Below are 25033 nucleotides of genomic sequence, written 5' to 3'. Positions count from 1 at the left end.
TAAAATGTTTATCGCCCTCTTTGCCCAGTCAAATAAGATCTATTGGGAGAAAATTACCCCCCAAATAATTGTGACTAAAATCTTTAGTAGTATTTTTAGTACCGGCCTCAACATCCTGCCCCCAAGAAAGGCCCCAATCCCGTCACCATTAAACAAGGTAATCTCATTGGACGGCCACTTACTGAAGGGAATAGATGTTTCTGAGTTTGGACACTGCTGTTTCAGGTGCAGATGCTACTATGTATTGTTCATGTTAGGTGCCTTCTTTTTGGTTTACCTGGGGTGAATCCCAACTGTAGGTTTAGTGATAGGTAACCTTGAACCCGGCACTGAACCTCCAGTGCACAGTTGATGGTTTGGAGCACTGGGTCTGAATCCCAGCTGTGCCTCTTATTCAAGCTGGGTGACTTCTAGCAAGTTGCCTCAGTTTCTTCAGATGAGATGCTCATAGTATCTCCCCAGTGGGGTTGCCGTGGAGGCAATCAGTGTCAAGTGCCTGTAACCACTGCTCGATATCAGGAGACAGTGCCTACTCCCCTGGGTAACCAGCCAGCCTGGCTCTCACTTCATGTCTGGCCCTTGCCCTCCATGCCTCCTTTTTCCCACCTCCTGAAGTCGGTGGTGGAGGGTAGACACGGTTTGTGATCCTCACTAGAGTTTGAGGGAGATGAGGCTGTACTTCTTGGTAGCCTCCCAGAGAGCGGACCATTCATTCATTCTTTAGAGGAATAACATGAAGCTGGTTATCCCCAGTCTGCTATAGCCTTTCCCAGGCCAGCAGGTTGCAGACCCTGGAAGAAGCCAGCTGGTAGGGGTACAGCCCTCTCTGCAGCAGCCAGACCATCATCAGGTGGCCCTTCACAGAGACGCCCATTTCTGGATGATGGATGCTTTACTTTTGACCTTTGTTCCCTGGCCTTTCCGCCTCTAACCCTTTAATCTTCTCTTAAAAAATCAATCAACAGATATTTTATTGAATGTTTTCCTTGTCAGTCCACAGGCTTCTCCGTGGCTTTCTGCCCCAAATCCTGCTCTTACCCTGTATAAGGATAAGGGTCCTTATCCTGCATGTTGGCCCTGGACAGTTTCTTGTGCATCTGTGTTGCTAGGTTACGACTGGTGGCTGAGCAGGCTCAGCGTTCTCGTGTGTGTCTCGTGCTGGTGGCGACAGCCTGCTTCCAGGTGTTCCTGGTGCGGTGGAGAGAGTGGGCCAGCAGCTTTTACACTGTATTTCATCGCCTCAATTGGCTCTTTTCTCTTAGCCGAAGGGTTTTTCAGACCACTTCGGCTGGAACGTCAGAAATCTGTCCTGGGGTCATTGTAGCCTCTTGGGTGCCCTTTAAGAGTGAGCACAGGCCTTGGGGTTAGTGGTCCAGGGTTTCTTGTCCTGGAGAATAAGCCCGTCCAAGGATGTGGCTGCTAGCTTTTGTAGGGCCTTCTGTTTTTGGAACAGTAGCCATACTGCTAGCATTGCTTGTAATAGTTTTGAGGAACCGCTTAAAAACTGTCTACTTAGGTTGGCTAGTCCTGTTGAACACAACCCCCCTCTGTGAGGTCACTGTGATGGGGTCACTCTCATGGTTGAATCTGGGTGCATTCCTGCAGATTCCACCCCAGGGGCCTGGCTGGGGAAGCAAGCGGGTTGCAGGCTGGTGACATCACTCTACTCTGGAGACAGAGAGGCCTCACGGTGCCTCTGGTTTCACCACGCTCCATCCCCTTCTTCTTCACCTCCGTCTTTCCCTGCAGTGTGGTTCAGCTTAGAGTTAACGCTGGTTTCCTTCTCTGGTGGTGGTTGCATCTTGGGAGGAGGTTAGGTTGAGGCCGGGATGGGGAGGGGTGAGTAAAGCAGCTTATTTCCCCCTGGACCGTGACCTCGCAGTTGGCTAACAGGCCAGAAGCAGATGTCCTTGTTGACTGAGAGTAAACCGAGTTCAAGGGGGTCTTACGGGTTCCTGGCCTTGGTTTTCTCCCTGATCTCTTTGGATTATTACTTCAGTACCTAACATTCTGTCTGTAAGAGAGGTGCTTACATTTCAAATGAAGTCTCAGGAATTACTTGGGCAGGGTATGAATGTTTACAAGGAAGTCTCACCATCTCTCTAGGGTACTGCACTGTGCACAGTATATAACTATATACACATACACATACACGTCGTTCTGAACATTTTCAGGTTAAGAATTTCCTAGTATTCACCATTCTGTTGGCAACATTTTTTAAAATGCAAAGAACTCAGTTTACCGAGGCCCACTTGTGGGACCAAATTTCTTTTCTAAATGTCAGGTTTTCAAAGCTGCAGCAGTTTCTCAAGACATTCAGTGTCCAGAGTTTCTGCTGGCAACTGACTTCAATTTTCATACTTGGAGATTCACAAATGGCAGACACTTTGGGTGCTTTGCAGTCAGGTTGTTGTGTTTGGTGTGTATTTGTATGCTGTGTCCTGAGAGTTTTCTGAGTTGATGTACTCAACTCCAGCAGCAGTGACCACAAAATTAAATTAACAGTTTGGCAGGGACTTCCCTGGTGGTTCGTTCAGTGGCTAAGATTCCAGGCTCTGAATGCAGGGAACCGGAGGTTCGATGCCTGGTCAGGGAGCTAGATCCCGCAGGTCGTGACTAAGACCCAGTGCACCCAAATAAATAAATAAATAAAAACAAATAAATATTTTTAAAAAAATGAGGCAGGAGCTGTTGGGTTGGCAATTTTACCTTAAGGATCATTCCGTTTAATCCAAATTCTGAGAAACTGAAAAGAATGCTACCTTCTTTAAACTAGTTTTCAGATGCTTTAAGGAAACTTTGAACTTTCAAGTTGAAGTACCTAGATCAAGAAACAGAATCTTATCAGCCCCTCCCAAGAAAAGTTACCCGTAGTTTAGTTTTGAATTGTTTGAACTTTTAAACAGACCTAGGCCCAGGAAGCCCTTTCACAAGGGGACAGACAGACAGACGGTGTAAAGGAATACAGAAGCAAAAGCTCGAGGGACAAAGGGGGATGGAGAACAGAATGAAGGTGGGGAAGATAGACATCTCCTCTCTCCTGACCTCATCCTTCTGCTTTGAATTTTAAATGTCTGTTTTCCTCTGGTTTTAGTTGATTGCAGTTAACTTTTATATTCAAACTTTAAAATTCCTTGGAGGAAGGGGTTGTGGTTTCTACAAAACACTTGTGTCTCACCCACCAGGAAATTGGACCTGTCCATTCTGAAATTTCATCGGGTAGCATTTATTTGAGGCTGGAGGTTGCTCTGGGTGTCTCTTCCTTTCTGACAATGGCCTGCTGTGAATCCAGAACACTTTTGTTTATGGGAGAGGGAGGGAGATTTTGTGTATTTCTGTACATTAGCCTGTCTCTCGCTTTGATTTTGTGATTAGTTGACTTTCAGACTTAGCACTAGTAGCCAATGAGAAATACATCCATTGCCCAGATATCCTAGGAGAGCAGAGCCTGGTTTTAGTTAATATGCACAGTTCATTATAGTGCATAATTCATAAGGTCCAAGAAATCCAGACTCCCAGCCATTGTGGTTTAAAACTTGATTATTTTCTCTGGAGCCAGTAGAGTGACAGCTAAAGCCAGCACTTGCCACACCGAAGACCCTGTCAGTTCTTCTCATTCAGAGCCGTTTCCATGCAGTGTCCCTGCCACAGTGTGTTGGTGACGGTGCTTCCTCCTTGAGGTTTTTCCAGTTTTTTGAATTGGCACAGGGAAATGGTTTTGTGTGTTGTTTTTTCCCCCCTAATGTCCCTTGGCTGTTTACAGTCATTTCCCTGAAATCTTAGTGAGTCTTGTTGAACTCTTTTGTGTTGATTTGGGAACCCAACCACCATTTGAAGCACCCTTGTTATGATGAAATGCATCCTGAGTTTTAAACAGCCATTTAATAAATGAACTTTCCGTAGGTGGACTGCTTGTATTTTTAAAGTCACCTCTTCACCAGCCTCTTTGTTTCCTTGAGGTCCTACATTATTCTCATGGGTTTTGTCCCTCTATTTAAGCACACGTGGAAATGACGCTGATGGCGTGAAGAAGCGCCTTACAGTTAAATGGCACTTCCTGTGTGCTGGGCACTAGTCTCAGTGTTTTACATGTGTTAACCCAAATGATTCTTACAGCATCTGTGTCAGCGTGGTACTGTTAACTCCGTGATAGGAATGTGGAATATGGAAACAGAAGTCAGAAGGGGCCAAGCTCACAGACTCCTGAGGCTTTTTTTTATTGTCACCCAGAACTTGATGGTGAGACTTAGCTTGTCATTTCACTCATCCCCCTGCCTTTCTAAAGAAACCTTGTTTAAATGGAAACACAGTGTTATTTTCCTCCTTCCTTGACTTTCCTTTAAAAAAAGATATCTTTTAGAAACTTACTTCATTTACATATGAACGTTGGTAAAAATTGAGGAAGAGATAATCCTGTCCCCCTGTGGTTAAATAGTGACAGTTGATCTGTTGAATACCTTCCTTCTGTAAAAAACAGAGATTAGGCAATTACAACAAATGTTATCATTAGTCATTTGCTCTTATTACATATATTACAGTGAGGGCCGTAAGCTGTGAGGCGCAGCGAGACCCTCCCCATTTCGCAAAGACATAAAACATGTCACTGCGGTCGTCAGTGACTGAATCCATCATTTGGTCGACCAGGGCTTTTTTGCTTGTTGGGGAAATTGATTCTCTCAGGAGCATTTTGTGTTCAGTCAGTATCCTGTGTGCTCTGGTAGTTGTTAGGGCAACACAGGGAAAGTTTTGCCGTAGCTTTTCTCCAGTCTCATTTGAAGAGCACTGTGAGGAGCCCTCCGGAGGGTTGACACAGTAGTAGTTGAACACGAGTGACCTTTTTGGTTGACTGCCTTTCCTGTGACGCTGACCCAGTCTTTCCCCTGCCAGGATCCCTGCCTGCCTCAGCCTCGACGCTTAAAACCACCACGGGGTCGTGTTGGATAGCTCTTTGGGAAGATTCCATGCTCTTTCCATCTCTTTCTCAGGTTGCCTTCTAACACGATGAGATGACTCCCATCTTACAGACTTAGTGTTCATCTTCTCTGGGCTAAACAACCTGTGTTTCCGCAGCCAGTTAAATGCTCCTCCTTCTGGTTGTGGCGATCCTGTCTGTATCCTTCCAAAATCGATAACCTGCATTTTCAGCTTTCTGTGTGTACTAGAACTCGTTCAATATTTTGCATACCATTTTGACTCAGCCTCTCTGCTTCTAGGAATTTATTTAGACTTGGCCACAGGGTTGTGTATCAAGTGTATTTCACTGTGTATCACAGTGAAAAATTGTAACCAGTGGGGGATTGGTTAAATTAGTGAACATCTGTTCCATGCAATCATTAAAATGCTCTGATAGCAAGAATATTTAATGACATAATGTAGTAAGTGGAAAAAGCAAGTGACAAAATAGTGTGTAGAGTTTAATCTTTTGTGGTTATAATAATTCAAATAAAGAGTGTATTTGTTTAGGAAAAGTACTGTAGGAGGAAACACACACATAAATACACACACACCAAAGCCAAGAGTATTTTTTCTGAGTGATCAAAATAAGTTTAGTTTAATTTTTGTTTGTTTATCTGAGGAATATTTATTGATCTACCATCTGCCAGGCACTCAGTAGTGAACAGTGGCTGTGACGTTATTCTAGAGGGGGGGGACAAGTGCTTTGATAGACGAGGTGTCCAGGATGCTGTGGGCACACTTTGGAAGGACAACTTCGACTTCCTGGATGTCACACTTGGAGGATAGGAATTTAGCTGATGAAGATGGAGTGAGAGAGCAGTGTCTTCGAGAGGGAAATGGAAGGTCTCAGTGTGAAAAATCAGGCAGGAGTTTGGGAAGAGGGAGGAATGCTCGAGATAAGGCAGTTTTGTATTCTTTCCAAGAACTATGGATTGCAGTGTAATTTTTAGAAAAAGGCATCTAAAATCTTGGGAAAACAGAGTTGCTGTGTCTTCTTAAGAGAAGCCACTTATCCAGCTGTGGATTGAGACGAGGGTTTCTGCAGATGGACTGGTGGGGCTGGGCTGGGCATCTCTGGTGAAATGGATGAATACCAGATAGCTAATTTAATTTCTAAAAATGCTGCTTAAATGCCTTTGTCCCCTGCTACTGGTTAGAGCAAAACGAGCATGTGATTTATGTAAAAATACATGAATATGAGTTTTTATCATAACCCTGCAGAAGAGTGTAAAAGCAATGCTTCCTGCTGTAGCCACTTTACAGAATAAAAGTAACAAAATCAGTATTCTTTACAAATGACTAGTCACAGTGGAAAATACTGTCTGCTGAACTTATCATTTACAGATAGCATTAATAAGTGAACCCCCTCATCCCCCCATGTTACCCCAACCAAAACTGAAATGGTGATTTACATAGCAAAATGCAAGGTGAGTGGAACAGAGTGGTTCAAAGCCCTGAACTCTGGTGAAGGGGTTCTCAGGACGGCGTGAGCCATGCTGCTCTCTGTGCATTTTTTGCCAGGTGGTTCTGGAGAGCTGGGGATGGAAATGGGCCTGAGTCTTCTGACTGATCCTTCCTACGAGGTGGGATTGAACCTCAAACACCCAGGACCCTCTGACCAGATTTAGACCACAATTATTGTCTTAAAAGTAGCTCTTGGACGTGACCTCTGCCAGGATGACTTGTAAACCATTTTGTGCCAGAAACTGAGCTGACTTTGGTTTGTGGGCTGCTGGGAACGGGTTCTGATGCTTTGTGTCTCCGTGGGGCCGCCTGCCCCAAGCCCCCTTGTGAGACCCCTCATGGAGTTCTTGACACGGGAGTGCCAGGGCTGGGCTCCTGTGGGATGCCGAGGTTTGCCACGGCACTTTCTGGAACTCTGGTGGATTCACATCTCCCACCCCCAGTTGGATGGCCTCCCCCAGGAAGAAGGTGCTGGTCTCCTGCTTCCTGCCCACCTTGTGTGGACCCTGGCTGTGGGGAGCCTCCCTCAGTTTGAAACCTCGCTGGGTTTGAAAAAGGATGAAAATGTCTGAGCAAGCCTTTTCTCAGCACAGGTCAATATTGGATTTGCTTTTCTGCCCAGCACAGAAGCAAATCCCTTAACACAAACCACAAATCGTATCTGATTCAGCTTGTACAAAGGTGACTTTTTTTTCTCTCTCTTTTTTAAAAGATAAAACCTGCTTTTTCTTTAAATATCCCAAGGCCTTACAGGGAGTTTGTATTGTAAATATTTCTTTACTAAGTCACTTTTAACAGCATCAAACTTGGGGGAATTTCCCCACATTTGGACCCAGTCGCTGAATTGCATCACCCAAGGTGTGGCTTCTGGCATTGACTTGTGTTTAACTCGGGTGGCTGCTTTCCAGAAAAATCAGTTTAACCCAGTGAATTGTCACAACTGCACCTCCCCTCTTCTTTTTGAAAACAATTGTAAATCAGTTCAGATGTCTTAAAAAAAAATTTCCCAAAGTTCAGTTTCCAACTGCAACTCTTGCAAGCCCACGTTTTGGTAAGTTTCGGTGACTGCACACACCTGGTATTACATGTAACACTTCTCTCCCTTCACAGAGGTCCTGCTGACAAATCCCCCCGCCAGGTCTGGGCCAGCACTGCCCTGATTTCCAGCAGTGTTGTAAAGGTTCATGTGAATGGAAGCAATCCTGTGTCTAGGTCTCTTTGTTGGAATGCTTGTGAGGTTCATACATGCTGTTTGTACCAATAAGTTCTACCCTTTGATGGCTGGATAGTCTTTTTTCGTTTTGGTTTTCTTTTCCTTTGTTTTTATTTTGTCTTTCCTTCTCAGAGGGTCTGGTGGTTCCATTATTGCTCGGAGACAAGCTTTCGCATTCACACAGACTGAAGAAGCTAAGTACCTGGGGAGCTGATCCAGCCAGATTCCACACTCACCCCTCCAGGTGAGGGGAAGAAACAAGTGGACAATCCAGCAGACCCACGCCTTGTTCCTTAGCCTCAGAGCTGAGAGGAAGCACCGGACTTCCCACTCTTCCCTTTAGTGTCTTTACCTTAAAACAGGCTGCAGCCTCCAATTGCACAAAATACAGACATTTGTGTTTGTGTTACGTGCTTTGAAACTTCATTCTGGGGGAAGATAATTCAGTGCTGACTATCACAGAGCTCAGCTTGGGCAGCTGTTTCCTTCCTTGGTAACCTCTTTACATCCCCCCCCCTTTTTTTGGCCACACCTATGGTTCCCCAACCAGGGATCAAACCCATGCCCCCTGCATTGGGAACGCAGATTCCTAACCACTGGAGCACCAGGGAAGTCCTCTGCCTTCCTCCTTTGGGCCAGAGGGGAAAAGTGGGCCAGAGCTACTCCAGGTAGGGAGAAATCACGGAGACTGAGGTACATGAGACTGTCTCCTGATCTCTGCTGACCTAGTTTTCATCAACGGGGCAGTCCCATCCGAGTGGATCTGTGTGCCTGGTTGGTGTACGCGGTAACTTCTTTTTTTCTGTATGAAGAAAGTGCTGTGTTGAGAGCAGGTGTCCTGGCTGGGGCGTGGGCAGGGTGGTGGCCGGGTTGGGAATCTGGGAGTGTGCCAGCTCCACCTTGGCCCAGAGGCTTTGCGTAAATCCTGGGAACCGGGGCGCAGTTCTCACAGAGCTGGCCTTTGGGCTTCTTCACTGTGGGCTCACGTTTTCAGGAGAGCCAGCTTTCCCGAGAAACCTGCCATCCCCGCTGAAATGGCACCAGGGTGCTGCCCAAGTCAGAGCAGGCGGGTCCTCAGTGCTTCAGCAGAAGGGGGCGTGTCCGGGGGCGCCCATTAGTATCTGTTCAGTGTGTGGGGTGCTACCCAGCGTCGCAGAAGTGCTGTGTCTTCTCTCTGTGGCACTAGTCTTTTGACTTGCAAATCTAGGGAGGAAAGTAAGTGGTCTGAAAGTAGGTGGACTTGGTGGGAGTGGTCCCTGATGATTCAGAGAAACTTCACTGTATTTCAAGAACCTATCGGTAGGAGTTCATTTCTTCCCACTTGGGATTTTTCAGAGCTGCACTTTCAGTGCATTTGTCATCTGAGCCTTGCCTGGCAGGTGTGGGGCATATAATTATCTTTGTCTTTCTCTCCCCAAACAGCCTGAGGCCTGCTGCTCCCAAAGCCCTCAGGGAGGTGGCCCTCTTCATTGTTTTGTTTGGGGAAAATAATACTGTGTTTGGGCCCAAGGTATAGCCAGTTTCAGTTCAGTTCAGTCGCTCAGTCGTGTCTGACTCTTAGCGACCCCATGAACCGCAGCACGCCAGGCCTACCTGTCCATCACCAACTCCCTGAGTCCACTCAAACCCATGTCCATGGAGTCGGTGATGCCATCCAGCCATCTCATCCTCTGTCGTCCTCTTCTCCTCCTGCCCTCCGTCTTTCCCAGCATCAGGGTCTTTTCCAATGAGTCAGCTCTTCGCATGAGGTAGCCAAAGTATTGGAGTTTCTGCTTCAACGTCAGTCCTTCCAATGAACACCCAGGACTGATCTCCTTTAGGAGGGACTGGTTGGATCTCCTTGCAGTCCAAGGGACTCTCAAGAGTCTTCTCCAACACCACAGTTTAAAAGCGTCAATTCTTCGGTGCTCAGCTTTCTTTATAGTCCAACTCTCACATCCATACATGACCACTGGAAAAACCATAGTCTTGACTAGACGGACCTTTGTTGGCAAAGTAATGTCTCTGCTTTTTAATGTGCTATCGAGGTTGGTCATAACCTTCCTTCCAAGAAGTAAGCGTCTTTTAATTTCATGGCTGCAATCACCATCTGCAGTGATTTTGGAGCCCAGAAAAACAAAGTCAGCCACTGTTGGCACTGTTTCCACTGTTTCCCCATCTATTTGCCATGAAGTGATGGGACCGGATGCCATGATCTTGGTTTTCTGAATGTTGAGCTTTAAGCCAACTTTTTCACTCTCCTCTTTCACTTTCATCAAGAAGCTCTTTAGGTCTTCTTCACTTTCTGCCATAAGGGTGGTGTCATCTGCATGTCTGAGGTTATTGATATTTCTCCCAGCAATCTCGATTCCATCTTGTGCTTCCTTCAGCCCAGTGTTTCTCATGATGTGCTCTGCATATAAGGTAAATAAGCAGAGTGACAATATACAGCCTTGAGGTACTCCTTTTCCTATTTGCAACCAGTCTGTTGTTCCATGTCCAGTTCTAACTGTTGCTTCCTGACCTGCATACAGGTTTCTCAAGAGGCAGGTCAGGTGGTCTGGTATTCCATCTCTTTCAGAATTTTCCACAGTTTATTGTGATCCACACAGTCAAAGGCTTTGGCATAATCAATAAAGTAAAAGTAGATGTTTTTCTGGAACTCTCTTGCTTTTTCGATGATCCAGCAAATGTTGGTGATTTGATCTCTGGTTCCTCTGCCTTTTCTAAAACCAGCTTGAACATCTGGAAGTTCATGGTTCACGTATTGCTGAAGCCTGGCTTGGAGAATTTTAATCATTACTTTACTAGTGTGTGAGATGAGTGCAATTGTGTGGTAGTTTGAGCATTCTTTGGCATTGCCTTTCTTTGGGATTGGAATGAAAACTGACCTTTTCCAGTCCTGTGGCCACTGCTGAGTTTTCCAGATTTGCTGGCATATTGAGTGCAGCACTTTCACAGCGTCATCTTTCAGGATTTGAAATAGCTCAACTGGAACTCCATCACCTCCACTAGCTTTGTTCATAGTGATGCTTCCTAAGGCCCACTTGACTTCACATTCCAGGATGTCTGGCTCTAGGTGAGTGATCACACGATCGTGATTGTCTGGGTCGTGAAGAACTTTTTTGTACAATTCTTCTGTGTATTCTTGCCACCTCTTCTTAATATCTTCTGCTTCTGTTAGGTCCTTACCATTTCTGTCCTTCATCGAGCCCATCTTTGCATGAAATGTTCCCTTGGTATCTCTAGTTTTCTTGACGACGAGATCTCTAGTCTTTCCCATTCTATTGTTTCCTCTATTTCTTTGCATTGATCTCTGAGGAAGGCTTTCTTATCTCTCCCTGCTTTTCTTTGGAACTCTGCATTCAAATGGATATATCTTTCCTTTTCTACTTTGCTTTTCACTTCCTGTCTTTTCCCAGCTATCTGTAAGGCCTCCTCAGACAGCCATTTTGCTTTTTTGCATTCCTTTTTCTTCGGGATGGTCTTGATTCCTGTCTCATATACAATGTCACGAATCTCCATCCATAGTTCATGAGGCATTCTGTCTATCAGATCTAGTCCTTTAAATCTATTTCTCACTTCTACTGTATAATCATAAGGGATTTGATTTAGGTCATACCTGAATGGTCTAGTGGTTTTCTCCACTTTCTTCAGTTTCACTCTGAATTTGGCAATAAGGAGTTCATGGTCTGATCCACAGTCAGCTCCTGGTTTTGTTTCTGCTGACTGTATAGAGCTTCTCCATCTTTGGCTGCAAAGAATATAATCAGTCGGATTTCGATGTTGACCACCAATAGAAGCGACTAATTCTGGATAGCAGCTATGCAGGTGATGGGGTTCACAAACAGGGATGGCTGTGGGGCCTCCTGAGGTCAAGGCCTGGCTGAGGGTCACAGAGGCCGTGAGTGTCCCGGCTGGGCCGGAACCCGGGTCCTGGGCTCCCTGGCCAGCCTGCGCCGTGCTCACACTGTGCTGCTCTGCTGCCCGGGGTTGTTTCTAGCGTGTACCCCTGGCTCAGATACTACACTTGTTACTGCCTTGTCGGTTTAGAGTATAAACTCCATGTAAGCCGGAAGCTCTTTATTCTTGCTCACAGACCCTCCTCAGGCACCTAAAGCGGTGCTTCCTAAGTATTTGTTGAAGGAGCAAAGGAGTAAATAGTACTTGGAGATTTGCTGTCGTTCCCTTTGTGACTTCTGGTGTAAGATTTCCCATGTTGTGTGCTCGCTTCAGCCGTGTCTGACTCTTGACGACCCCATGGACTGCAGCCTGCCAGGCTCCTCTGTCCATGGGATTCTCCAGGCAAGAATACTGCAGTGTGTTGCCATACCCTCCTAGGCAGAGCTTTAGTTCAGTGAATGATACTGAGAAATGAGTCAAAAGCCATGCACTGGGTGTATAACCCATGCAGTTTCTTTGGTTTTCGTGTGTTGAGGCTTATAGACCCCCGGAAATGCAGTGGAGGCCTCTTGGATTAGGGAGGAAAGAGGAAGCTTGAATTCGCAGAATGGCAGAGAGGAACCCACAGATGTCAGAGGAAAAGTTGGGGGGCTGTGAAACGGGCAGAAAGGATTTGTCAACTGTTACTCTTGGCTTCTGGAGTGTGTTGGCAAAGCAGCAGAACATCTGCACAGCTGACCTGCTTTGTTTAGTGCTGGCTGCCCCCGCCACAGCCTTTCGCAGGAAACACACGAGTGGCATGCTTGTCTAGAAATCGTCGCTGTAGTATCCTAGGTAGATTCTGTCAGAAACAAGAGCTTAGACTTGTTTTTGTTACAGTCATTGCTTCCTTAAGACGCCAGCTAGTGGACAGTCTGGAGGACTACAGAGGGTCAGGAATAGCGCGCTGGTCCCTTAGAATTTTTGTTTGATTCACTCCATTGTGGGTGGCTTAGCAAAGCTGATGCCTTACTACTCTTCCCCCGCTGCCTGATATCAGGTGGCTTCCCAGGGTAATAAGAGGGACTGTGTGTAGTTGCATCTTAAAGCATTACGTTTTCAGATGTAACTTAGATCTTAGCAGGGGAAGCATAGCAGAGTCAGCAAACCCTAGAGTGTGGGATGGAATCCAGAGTTTGACCCATACTGCTTGCAGCTGGAATCTCTTCACCCTTAGGATGGGATTCATCCAAGACAGATAAAGTGGCTTCCGCTGCTCCAGGGTCCCCATGAGTCGTGCTGGTCCTGAGTTCCTTGAAGAAACGAGTGGAGTTTGTGCCCAGTTCCTTCATGTCTTATTCAGTTTGAGTTTTGAGTCCAGTACTGTAATCAGAAGAGGGAAAAGCAAGTCCTGTGGGGATGTGTGCCAGTTGGGCCTGGTATCCTGTCCCTACACCAGCACCTGCTGGTACTGACTTGGAATTGGATTTCTTATGGCTCCCAAATCTGTGAAAGAAGAAAATGATGCTTTAAAAATGAATCTTCTCTTTAGATTGATTTCCTAGTGATGGAAGACTTAGTAAGCTGGAGATCATTCCCAAGGGCCCTGCTTTTGTTTGGTTCTTTTCTGTAAATGTTTAGTGTTTTCTCAACTAATGCCACAAATACAACTAAAATGGTGACCTCTGCACATTTTGAGTCTAAAAATGGAGCTGCTTGCTTGAGAAGCTCTATGAAATGCAGATTCTGTTGTTATTTAGCCAAGGTTCCCAGTTAGGAATCTTTTATAAGAAAGACTGCGTCTGTAATAATTTTAAAGTTTGTTGCTGAGGATGGGAGAACTCCTGATGCTTGGTACTGCTTGAAAGCCAAGACGTCTTGGGCTGTCACTGGCAGGAATCAGTATCACGGAAAAGTGAAGAGCTACCTTGATTGCTTTCCCCTTTTCGAGTACTGGAGGACTGTGAACAACTCTCCCAGAGAAGCAGCACTTATTTCAGAGTTTGCTGTGCCTGTGGGCGAGGTGACAGAGAGGGAGAGGATGCTCAGTGAGCTGTGCCTGGGGCCTTTTTCTCTAGAGCACCTCAGGTGAATTTTTGGGTGAATCCAGAGGCCTCAGTAGTGTCATTGCTCTTATGTGAAGCACTTGAAGTCTGTGAGACTACTTGTCAGAGACGTGGAAAATGAAGAATTTCCATCATTGCAAAGATTGTCCGTCTGTCTGTCTTATCTTTCAGAATGTCATCATCGGTCTCTTGAGAAGAGCCCAGCTCTTGTTCAGTTTTGAACAAACCTTTGAAGCTGTGTGATCGGTTATAAGGGTTGCTTGAAGCCTTGAGTTCAAATCTCAGCTGTGCCTCTAATGGAATGACTGTGGGCAAGTCATTTAACCTGCCTGCATGTCAGTTTCCTCACTTGTGTTAATAAAAAGAGAATAATAGTAGCTTAGAGTAGCTGGGAGCTTTAGATGAGTGTGTCTGGTCTAGAATGAATCCCTGTAGATACTAATTAGCAGTTGTGATTTTTATACATCGTTTCCCCACCAGTTATTTATAATTAGAAATGGCGCGTTGCTCAGCATTCAACTTGTTTCTATCAATTTAGCAATAGAATTTTCAAAGTCAGAAATAAATTCTTCCTGTCCCCCTTAAGAAACCCCCTTCAGAAAGGGGGAAAAACAACTCAGAACCAGTTCAGAAATAAATCAGTCTGTGAAACAATAGCGCATGTCAGTTTTTCCCCCTTTTACTTGAAAATGCAAATCTCTCTTAGGATAATAACAATAGTTTGGCTTCTGAGGTGGTTGTGGTTTGGTGTGACTTGGGGACTCATTTAAGGGTAATGAATGGATTTGTAGTAAAGATATGCTTTAGTTTGAAATCTGAGATACTCAGCATTGCCCTGAAAGTCATTTCCCCCAAAACTCCCCAGGAAATTTTTACCTTTACTTTAGGAAACCTAGAAGTTTGCCTCTTGATTTTGCCCTGCTTGCAAGATCAATGTAGATGAGTTTTTCCAAAGTTAACCAGTGGGCCCAGAATTCTTACTAGATCCTTTCCTCTGAATCCCTGAGCTTTTGCCTTGGCATGTATCTTTTGGATTTTTGTGATTGCCTAGGCATTGGCCAGGGTAGGTGTGTCCCTGGCAGGGGATGAATTACCTTCAAGGACCACACAAAGCTGGGGTGTGCAGGGGCGTCTTGGGGTAGGGAGGTGTCGATCCTTGTCAGGGCTTTTTTTTTCAGGACCAGCCCTGCTCCTCCCCGAGGACTTGTGTGTTTAAGCCTCTCTTACCCCCAGCACAAGAGGTGGGCACGCAGAGAGAGGCAGAGGAGTTCTGTTCTCCTGGCTCTGACGAGGTTCCCTGGTGATCCTGGGCGTGGGGAATGAGAATGATTACTCAGATAGAGCTTGCTCTGCCTTTGTGTTTCAACCGAAAAGGGAAAGCTGGGCCTGAGGACCAGTGGCTGTAGCAGCATTTGGAGAGGGGAAAAAGAGAAGGGAACAGGTCAGACGGAGCTGTGCCTTGGCTCTCTGATCACGTGTCCTTCGACTGTGCGTCCTTCTTGGTGTCTATTGTAGGGTACCCGAGACCTTTTACATAGTCAGCAAGAACTTTTTGTTTTTCCTTGTCAATAATAAAAGAAGCTTGCTGTGCGCTGGCTCCACAGTTGCTGGGAAATAGAGGCAAGTAGTCTTGTACCTTCGTTCTCCAGAGCCACCGCACGCTGCTTTTAACCATAAGGCATCTCAGAGGAGCATCGTTTGGGGCAGGTCTGATTCCCGGATGTGCCTGTGCCAGGGTTGGTCAGCGTCATTAAGAGAGTATTTTGGGGAGCAGAGACAATGAGGGATGGGAAAGGTAACAAAAACCTCTTGGGATTCCTGGATTGCCCAGGATGTCATAAACAGTAAGTGCTGCCTTTGATCTTGGAGGGTGGTGTGGGGCAGGCAAGAGAGGGGACGGTGGTTACTGAGGAGAGCTGGAGCCAGACAGCCATAATGGCCTGTCCGAAGGCTGCCGTGAGTCCCAGTGGCAAGGAGCTCTGTGCTTGCCACTAATTTCTGTTTTCTTTGCTGTGGTTGGCTTTATTAAAAGGACATAAGGAAGCAGCCTAGACATTCAGTTCTAATCAGTTTTCTGAGCTAACAGTGGGGAGAACGAAATCAGGACTCTGGTGATGTCAGAAAGGATGACGGACTGGCTTTAGGGCTTATTCCCTTTCTTGGGGGAGGAGCAATATATATGGAATGTTATAAATCATCAAGGAGATTCATGAGACAGAAACAGCCTTTTCCTTCTCTTGGAAACCTGGGGTCAACGAGGGGCTGCTGCTTTAAACATGATTTTCAAAGGTCGCCTCTGACAGTCATTGTGTGTAATTTTTTCCTCTACTCAGTTCCAAACTGTGTTACTATTATGTGTGTGAGTGAGATGGATTTACCTGGCTTCGGTTTATGCAACAAAACTTGGAAGTGGGGTTTGTACTGGAGGGTAGCAGGGAAAATAGAACCTGCAGATGGTCCTACAACTTTCTGTGAAGGTAAACCTAGTCAACAGCTGCAAATTATGTAAATTTAATTCAATATTCAAGCTTCTGGCACTCTTGCCTTGTCTACATTTTGATTTCAGAGAAGTTCAGCCCTGTGACTCTTGCCTTCCTTGAACTGGAGCTCAGCACTAAGATATTTCAGTCACACCCTGGGTAGGCCGTGTGTGTATGGAAATAAAAGTTGGTGTAATAATTTCAAGTAGGCATAGCTGTATTGTTAGAGCCTGGTTAAGTTGAGCTCCCAGATTCTTCCATCCTCACAGTATGTTTTTCAGTATGTTTCAAAAAGGTTAGAACTTTGTAGCTGTCCCTTTATCAGCATGGTTCACTTATGATCCTGTGCACGTGTGGATATATAAGGAGAAAGATGCTGGGAGGAAACTTGGGCTGTGCTTGGGGAGGCTTGTGAAGAGAATGGAAAATGCACTGCTATGTTAATTTCCCCCACAACCCCAGTGACTTAATATTTAATCAAGACACGGGTCAAGTCTTGGTTATGTAGCAGGAGTCCAGGCTAGGCTAACCCTGTTGTGTTTCCACCAGAACTGACTTAGAAAGAAAAGGGAAAACCTTGCTTTTAACTAGGTAGCTCATAGGATGTATGGGTGAAAATAGGAAAAATGTAGTTTAAGAACTTCAGTGATTGTACTCTAAATATTAATTTACAGTGGATTGGTATCTGGGGAGTTGGGGGGCGAGTCTTACTGTGTAAGTAGGTCACAGGTAGAAAAGGTCAAATGTTGACTGTTCATTATCAGCAGGCTATACAAATGTGATTTGGACGTTGTTTGGAGCCCTACTGTATTTTAAACTCATCTGGTATTCATTACAATGCATTTCCTCAACAAGATGAAACTGTATAGCTAATGACATAAAATGTTTCCTCCTTATCTAATCAGGAATCTTTCTTGAGCAGCTAGATAAGATGTTATTCAGAATGGATAATATAGGAAATAATTACTCACTGTATTTCATTTGTAGAATTAACCATATGGCCTCTAACTTACATATAGTGCTTATGGGGAGAAAGCCAATGAGAGCAGTTTCTGACATTTTTAGCCAATGGCGTTCAAGAATAGGATACTGTTTGTGTTTTTTAAAAAACTGCATATGAAATATGATACGCTATTTGGAATTACTTTATGGTTTTTGTGCGTTTGCCCATCTTGCTTGTGGAGTTTTATGAAATTGTAGTATATAAAACTTGGGGAGGAGAGGCAATGTGTCATACTGAGTAACATTAACTCAGGAAAATGTATATTGGTTGTACCAGGGCAGTGTGATGGGAACTGGTTTGTCTGTTGTGAGCACATGGAACAAGATAACTAGATTTCATTTGAGTTTGATTTCTGAATCTTACCAATTACAGAAGACCTGGGCCTATGCCAATTCATACTATATTGAGTTTTAATATCATTGTTATAATCACCCACCTTCTTGTAGGGATAAAGGGCAGTGCCATCTTGTACCTCAAGAAAAAGGAAGTCATAAAAATAATTCTTAACAGTTATTTGTGAGTTGTCTACTCTGTGTGTTAATTGAGGCTGTGCCCACCCAAGTGTTCAGAATATTAGCTTCAGAACACATTGCATTCCTCAAAAATGCATGCTTACCCAAGGATTAAGTCACTTCAAATGATGTTTAACAAGGAAAATCAGGTTTGAAAATCTTTTTGGTTGGCTCACAAGACACTTGGATGTAGCTTTTTATTCTGCTTTCTCTTCACATTCAAGTATTGGAGGCAGTGAAACAAGGCTGTCTGTTCAGAACCAAAGACTGTGAGCAACAGCAGACTTAACTATTTCATAACTTGTCTGCAGAAGACACATTTCTTCAGCATCTTACAAATAGTTCTTGTCTTTACAGGTTAATTGCTGTGTTCTTCTTTGGGTCAATGGCTAAGCAAAGTAACAACAGCCGAAATACTTGCCTTGGTGGGAGAAGTTAGTCAATAGTAATAGAGCATGAGTTTGAACTCAGATTTTATAATTGGAACACTCTTGATTATTAAAATTGGTGTCCAGGAGTTGATGGGAGGTTGGGAAATCTTCAAGCCTGACTGGTGGAGTGAAAAACATGTAAGTGTAATTTCAGACATACCAAGAAGTATATAATGATAGCTTGTGGGACCTGAGTTTTCAAGAAACAGTGAGGACAAGGGGAAGGTATGTGTAGGACCTGTGGTTGTGATTTTCCACCTGGTTAAAGAACAGGATGCTCAGAGTAAGAGCTGTGTTCATTACTGTGTGGACTAATGGAGCATTGCTCTGCAATGGCCCACCGAACATGTGTACACCTCAGTGTGCTTCCTGGTGCCCAAGAAGGTTCGGAGAGATGCTGAGGTGTGTGCTTTGAATAACATCCTTCTCTTGAGTCCTTATGGGCTCAAGTCCCTGTGGCTCAGACAGTAAAGAATCTGTCCGCAGTGTGGGAGACCTGGGTTCGATCCCTGGGTTGGAAAGATCCCCTGGAGAAAGGAATGGCAACCCACTCCAGTATTCTTGCCTGGGAAAGCCCATGGGCAGAGGAGCCTGGCGGGCTACAGTCCATGGGGTTGCAGAGAGTTGGACACTGGACACGACTGAGCAACTAACACCCTCACTCTCTTGAGTCCTTGCCTTTTCTGCAGAATGGGAGATACAACAGCACCTACCATGTAAGGATTGTGTTTGAATCACATGAGAAATGCTTAGATAGCCCCTGGCATATGTTGAAAGTGTTCAAGGACTGTTTCTAAACTGAAACCCTGGGCAGTATTTTCAGCCAGTGGTCAGGGAGCATCTGCATCAAGCCACAGGCTGAACCAAACTTCCTATGTGTGTGTTTGCTCAGTCGTGTCCAACTCTGTGTGACCCCATGAACTGTTGCCCACCAGACTCCTCTGTCCGTGAAACTCTCCAGTCAAGAATACTGGAGTAGGTTGCCATTTCCTTCTCCAGGAGATCTTCCCAACCCAGGATCGAACTAGTGTCTCCTGCATTGGCAGGTGGATTCTTTACCATTGAGCCACCTGGTTATCATTTAGCTGAAAAGATAGCTTTGTACGAGGTATCTGCAACATTGGGGGTTGGTGGTAGGAGGAGACTTCAGGATGGAGAAGGACAGATGATTTCTTATTTCCAGATTATGCCCTGAAACAAAACAAAAGCTCTCCTCCTCCTGAATTCCAGAATGTCAGACATAACCATAATATAAACATAACAGCATACCCTTAAACCAAAGAGAAAAATTCCAAGCTGTTCTGAATTATCTGGTTCATTTGAGATTGGACTATGTGATTTGGTCGTGGCAGGCTCGTTCTAGAAAAGCAGTGCCGTTAACTGGGTTACATGCTAAGGTAGTATGCACCAGGACTGTAGTTTGCTTTTCCCCACCTCATGGTGGTTGTATGTTTCCCAGCAGATTCATTCTCTTTTTTTCCTTTTCTGCTCGCCTGGGCTGTGGTAAGGAACCTCTTAGATCTGAGCAGGCGGTGGGCTTTTGCCTGCTTGCTGGGCAGGCAGGCACAGCCTGGTTTTCCAGCTGGATTTCTCCTGCCTTCCTTTCTGCATCCATCAGGCGTCCCTGAATTGTGTAGGAGTAGCTCTTTCGTGTTCTTTGCCTTTCCCTTCTTACACTCTGACGAATGAGCTGGGGTGTGTGTGCGTGCCTGTATGCACGTGTGCGTGTGAGTGACTCACTGGCTGCAGCACCAGAGAAACCCAGTCCCAGACTCAGCAGCTTTCATAGATCTGGGGCGACTCTTTGCCACCCCCAAAGAGTCCAACCAGGGGGAGGTTTTCCAGCACCTTGCCTTTCTTCCTTTTGTACCTTTTCCTTGGGATCATGCTTTGTCCTGCTCTCTAGAACTCAGACTTCAGATGTGGCCCTAGCCTCTAGCCTCTTGTGAGCAATTGAAGCATGCCTGGTCTGTATTGATATGCACCATCAACGAGAAATACACCCTGGATTTCTAAGACTTAGTAATATTAAAATCTAAATCACTTGGGGTTTTTTTTTTTTTTTTAGCTGAATGAGTCTTTAAATTTTCAAGAGTTTTACGCACATGACTTCATATAGTCCCATGAAACCCCCCTTTTTCCCCCACCCCTATATGGCACCCCCTTTGCCTCCCCACAGGCAACTATTAGTTTGTTCTCTAGATTTTAAAAGTCAGTTGATTTTTATATTGACTACATGTTTAAATGATATTTAAACATGGCATATTTAAGTAAAATATTTTTAAAACCTCACCTGTTTAGCAATTTTAACGTGATGATTTGGTAACTTAAAATTATTGTGTGGCTCCTGTTTTATTTCTGTGTAAACAGCACTGGTCTATTGTGTACAAGATTCTTGGGCCCTGAGTAAAGTGGAACATGTATTGAGGTACAATTAGCTTGCAGTAAAATTCATCTATTTTAAGAATTCAGTTCTGCAAAGTTTGATAAATGCACCGAATTGGGTAACTCATCACAGCAAGTGCCCACCTCTCTAAACATTGAGTTCTTTTCTGGAATTTTTGTGGCTTTTCCGGAATGTCTCATGCGGAATCACAGAGCATATAGCCTTTGAGTCTAGTATAGTTATCTTCACATATTGGAGATTCATCCATGTTGTTCATACTAGAAGTTCATTTCTGTTTTTTTGCTGAGTGGCATTCTGTTGTTGACTTTACCCCAGTTTCTTCTTTAGTTCATGGACATTTGGTTGTTTGCAGTATTTGATCATTGTGAATGGAACTGAGACACACACACACATAACACATGTTTTTGTGAGGTTATAGTGTTTATTGCTAGGTATTTATTGCTAGTGTATGTTTAACTTTATAAGAAAATGCCAATCTTTTCCAGAGTGACTGTATTCTTTTTGTATTCCACAAGCGGTGTATGAGGGTTCAGTTTTTGCCCTGGAGGGTTCATTTGTATTTGGTCTTGTCAGCTTTTCAGTTCTAGCCTTTTTAATAGATAGGTAGTAGAATTTCACCGTGGTTTTAATTTGCATCTCCCTAGTGACTAATAGATGTTCAGCATCTTTTCGTGTGTGTGTTTGCCCATTTAAAATTGGGTTGTTTTCTTATTATCAAGTATTGAGAATTCTAAAAAATATGTTGTAGATATGGATCTATTATTAAGTATGTTTTGTACCTATGTTTTTATTCTGTATGAGTTTGCTTAGGGCTGCTGTAACAAAGTACCACAGACTGAGTGGCTTAAATAATAAGGATTTTCTCACAATTATGGAGGCCAGAAATCTGAGATCAGGCTTGTTTCTTCCGAGGCCTTCCTCCTTGGTTTCTGGTTGCTTTCTCCCTGTGACTTCATGTCCTTGTCCTTCTACACAAGTCCAGACTTCCTCTTTGTGTAGGTACACCAGTCATGATGGAGCAGGCCCTACCCTAATGACCTCATTGTAACTCAGTCACCTCTTTAAACTCTGTCTCCAAATGCAGTCACATTCAGAGGTACTTAGGATAATTGAAGTTTGGGGAGGGGTCACAACTCAAACATGACATTTTTTAACATTCATTGTCATCAGTAGAACAGAACCATTATTATTTCAGTGAAGCTCCCCTTACCTTGATCAATTCCTCCTTTTTGTATCCTAAGAAATCTCACGGCAAGGATCTTCTGTGTTTCTTCTAGGAGTTCAATAATTTCTACATTTGTGCTGTGACCACTTTTGAAGTTTTGTTTGGTGTAAAGTGTGAGTCAAAGGTGATTTTTTTTTTTTTTAAATGAGTCTCCTTTTATTTTGGTTTAAAACTCCGAGCCCTTTGGCAAACTAATCCATGCCCTTGTCCAAGCATTTCAACAACACAGAAGGAAATAAAGTTATAAATTCTCCGCCATGTCCAACCTCTTTCTAGAGGAAATACCTTCAAAGTTTTTCTCTGTTTGTATAATTTCATCTTCCTCCTCCCATGGTTTTGAAACTTGATTTTTTCACTTAATCACAGAAGGCCTCTGAGTCTGTTTCTTTCCCAAAGGTTGAGAGGGAAGGAGAGAAGGGAAATTCCTGTTGGAAGTCTGTAAGGAGAGGAGCTTGTGTGTCATGGAGACCTCATATATGGGGCATGGCTCAACTTTCATCCTTTTTTCAACAGCTTAACCACGGCCCCCACCCCCACCCCCCCAACTGCCAGGCTTCCCGCTTTCAGGCCTTGAACATCCTCATGGATCTGCTTGTGTAAATCTATCTTGTGTCTTTTAAGTAAATGGCTCCATAGGGTAGATGCTTCCAGGGGGAGTCGTGGGGGCGCCTCCATAGCCAGTCTCCTCTGGGTTCTGTCCCTCTGGTCCCTTCATCCTGTTGCGTCCCCTGAGAGGTCAACTTGTTTTCTATTTACTCAATAACGCGTGGCACCCCAACACCCACCCACCCCGCCGCCATTCCTCTTCAAATGCTGTTTTTCTCCCTATCCCTTTTTTATGAAGACTTTAGAACCTATACCTTGTATCTGAGCACAGTGCTTTTTTTTTAAACTTTGACTTTAAAGTCAAAGAAATTTCTGTGTAAGAAATTTTGAATGACACCCAGTATCCCTGTGCACTAGCATGCAACTCAAAACACATTTTGTGAAACTTAGCCTCGTGTTCATTACCATCTGTGAGTGTATTTGGATCTGTCCAGTTTTTTTCCTGTTTAATTTGAAAGAAAAATGTTTGTCAGGAGACCCCGTGTATTGATTTTCTCTTAGGGATCAATGGTCTAGAAGGCAGTGTATCCTGGCTGTTCACCGCTTGTGTTGGATTTATGTGTGTAAAGGTTTAAGTCTCTTTCTCCTAGTTCCTGCTGTACAGAGGCCCTTCCTCCTGACAGTGCTGTATGCAGGAGGGGGTTTAGGGGGACACAGTGTCCTTTCCTGACAACTTTATGCCTCTTTTCACTTGACAGGAATAGAGGGTCTTTGCTGTGCCTGGTCGCAAGGGAAAGGTCTGCCTTTTGTCACAGACTTTCCTCTCCATCTCAGGGGTTCTCAAGAGTCCCTTCCTGGGGAATCTGCAAGGTGAAAAGTATTATTGGAGTAATACCATGGCATTGCATTCCTTTTTCACTCTTGTTTCTCTCAGATGGGCAGTGGGGCTTCCCGGATACTACACGAGGTGAAATAAGGATTCTTTTGTGAGAATCCAGGTGACTTCTGTTACATCAGACATTAAGGAGACTTGCCGAAGTGCAAAACAGTGCACGTTTTTCAGTACATTTTTTTAATTTTGGAAAATATAACTTTCATAGGAATGTTATTTATGTTAATGTGTACTAGTTTGCGTTCTAGGTGAATTAATGTATATTCAAATTTTTTCCTCAGTTTTAATTTGAGTCTCAATTTCTAAATATCTGTATTCCATGTAGCAAACAGCTCTCTGGGTCCTCAATTTTTCAGAGACCCAGGAGATCCTGAAACCTAGCAGTGTGAGAATTTGGTTGCTCTACCTACAGTCTGTGTGGTTGAAAACTTTTTTTTCTAGGGCAGCCAGCACCTTCCCTGCTTTAAAGAACATTTGATTATGGGAAATTGCCAACCTATGCAAATGGAGTGAAAATCGTCTCATGCACTGCCGCACACCCATCTCCTGGCTCCAGCAGTACCACCGTGTACTCAGTGTTGTTTCATTTAGAGTGTCTACTTCCACACCTTGGATTGTAGTAAAAGCGAATTTCAAACGTATCATTTATTGTGTAAACATTCCATTATTAAACTTAAAAGGTGAGGATTTTGTTTACAAATGACATACCCAGCATACTGATCATAGAAATAAGAGGTTTTAACATGAAATAACTAGTCAGTGTTCAAGTCTCCTCTACTGTCTTTTTTTTTAAAGGTTGGTTTAAAATAAAGTCTGTACACTGAGATTGCGTGATAAAACTATTATAATCTAATACCCCTACTCCCGCCCCTGTAATCTGCTGAGGGACGGGGTCCTCTGTCCTCAGGGCCACAGCTGCTGGGTGGGTGGGTGTGTGGCCTCATCTCCCAGCAGCCTTTGGGAGGGATCTGCTGGGGTGGATGGGGATTTGCTTCAAGGAGAGACCCAGCCTTGGGTTCACTTTCCGTCCCCACTTTATCTGTGTGCGTTTTCACATTGCAGTCCCTCAGCTGCATTTTTTTTTCTGGGTGGATGGGGGTGCATATCTATGGTATGTGTACTGTTCAGTTGGTATCTAGAAACTTCTGCGAGGTCCTTACCTCCTGGGGTCTGTGAATACTGACACGTGGGTATAGAGTGTGACTGAGAGAGGGGACCGTCTAATCCTGACTGCCCACCTGGAGGCTGGGATCGGACCCTGGGTGCGAGGCTAAGGGCCATGGCTGCCCCTTCCATCCTGATGCAGGAGACCCCCCCGGAGCTTGTGAGGCTGCGCTGGGCGGAGGGGAGGGCCCAGCACTTGGAGGAGCTTGTAGAAACAGCCCCCGTACGGCCTCCGTACGATGGTAGAAATTTGGTTCTAGGGCAGTTTTTTAAAAAATTGGAGTAAGGCACCTGGAGATGAACAGGGCCTCAGAGAGTCTTCTCACCTCTGATGTTACTTTCTTGCCCTTCAGGATTTAGTGTCATCTCCTTTGTGAAGCCTTCTCTGCCCCCCTCCCCCCCCATTAGATGCGTCCTCAGTACTGGGGTTGCTTCGGGGTTGCTTCGTTCTTGTTTCTGTCTCACAGGCCCTTAATTGTTTTCAGAGGTGCCTTTCCCATTCTGCTGCCCTGGCCCCCTGTTGGTCCGTCCTGTTAGCAAATTGCTGGTGAATATTTATTTACCACAGGCCTGGCTGCTCAGTAAATGTTGGCGGAAGAAAAGACTCACCCTGAGTGAGAGTTCACACAGGGAAAATTCCAGGAGGTGTAAGGGTTAGCCTCCTGCAGGGAGGGCCTTGCCACATGATACGGGCCCGGGTAGGTCCTGGCCAAAATGCCTACGAACTGTGCAGGGTTCTGGGTTCATTATTTGGTGTTGTTGGAAGGATTAAACGGTCATACATGTACAGTGCTTAGAAAATAGCTCAAATCC

The 25033-nt window shown here is 44.7% G+C and overlaps 1 protein-coding gene across 39 annotated transcripts in view; it reads left to right on the top strand.

Annotated features, from left to right (window-relative positions):
- The window catches only part of JARID2 (jumonji and AT-rich interaction domain containing 2), a 258888-nt gene that overhangs the window by 66134 nt on the left and 167721 nt on the right, over positions 1–25033 (top strand). For 4 of the 39 annotated variants that reach the window (XM_081518199.1, XM_081518215.1, XM_081518200.1 and 1 more), the window contains one exon: positions 7766–7877. The exons of the other annotated variants lie outside the window; for them this stretch is intronic. The gene's annotated coding sequence lies outside the window, so the exon portion shown is untranslated. The remainder of the gene's footprint in view (positions 1–7765; positions 7878–25033) is intronic. 39 annotated transcript variants of the gene reach the window in all.

The sequence above is a fragment of the Giraffa tippelskirchi genome, chromosome 8 (assembly GCF_054371585.1).
Source record: "Giraffa tippelskirchi isolate mGirTip1 chromosome 8, T2T-mGirTip1v1.2.pri, whole genome shotgun sequence".
Taxonomy (NCBI): Eukaryota; Metazoa; Chordata; class Mammalia; order Artiodactyla; family Giraffidae; genus Giraffa; species Giraffa tippelskirchi.
Note: the sequence above shows the minus strand (reverse complement) of the source record. Positions and strands in the feature narration are given on the sequence as shown.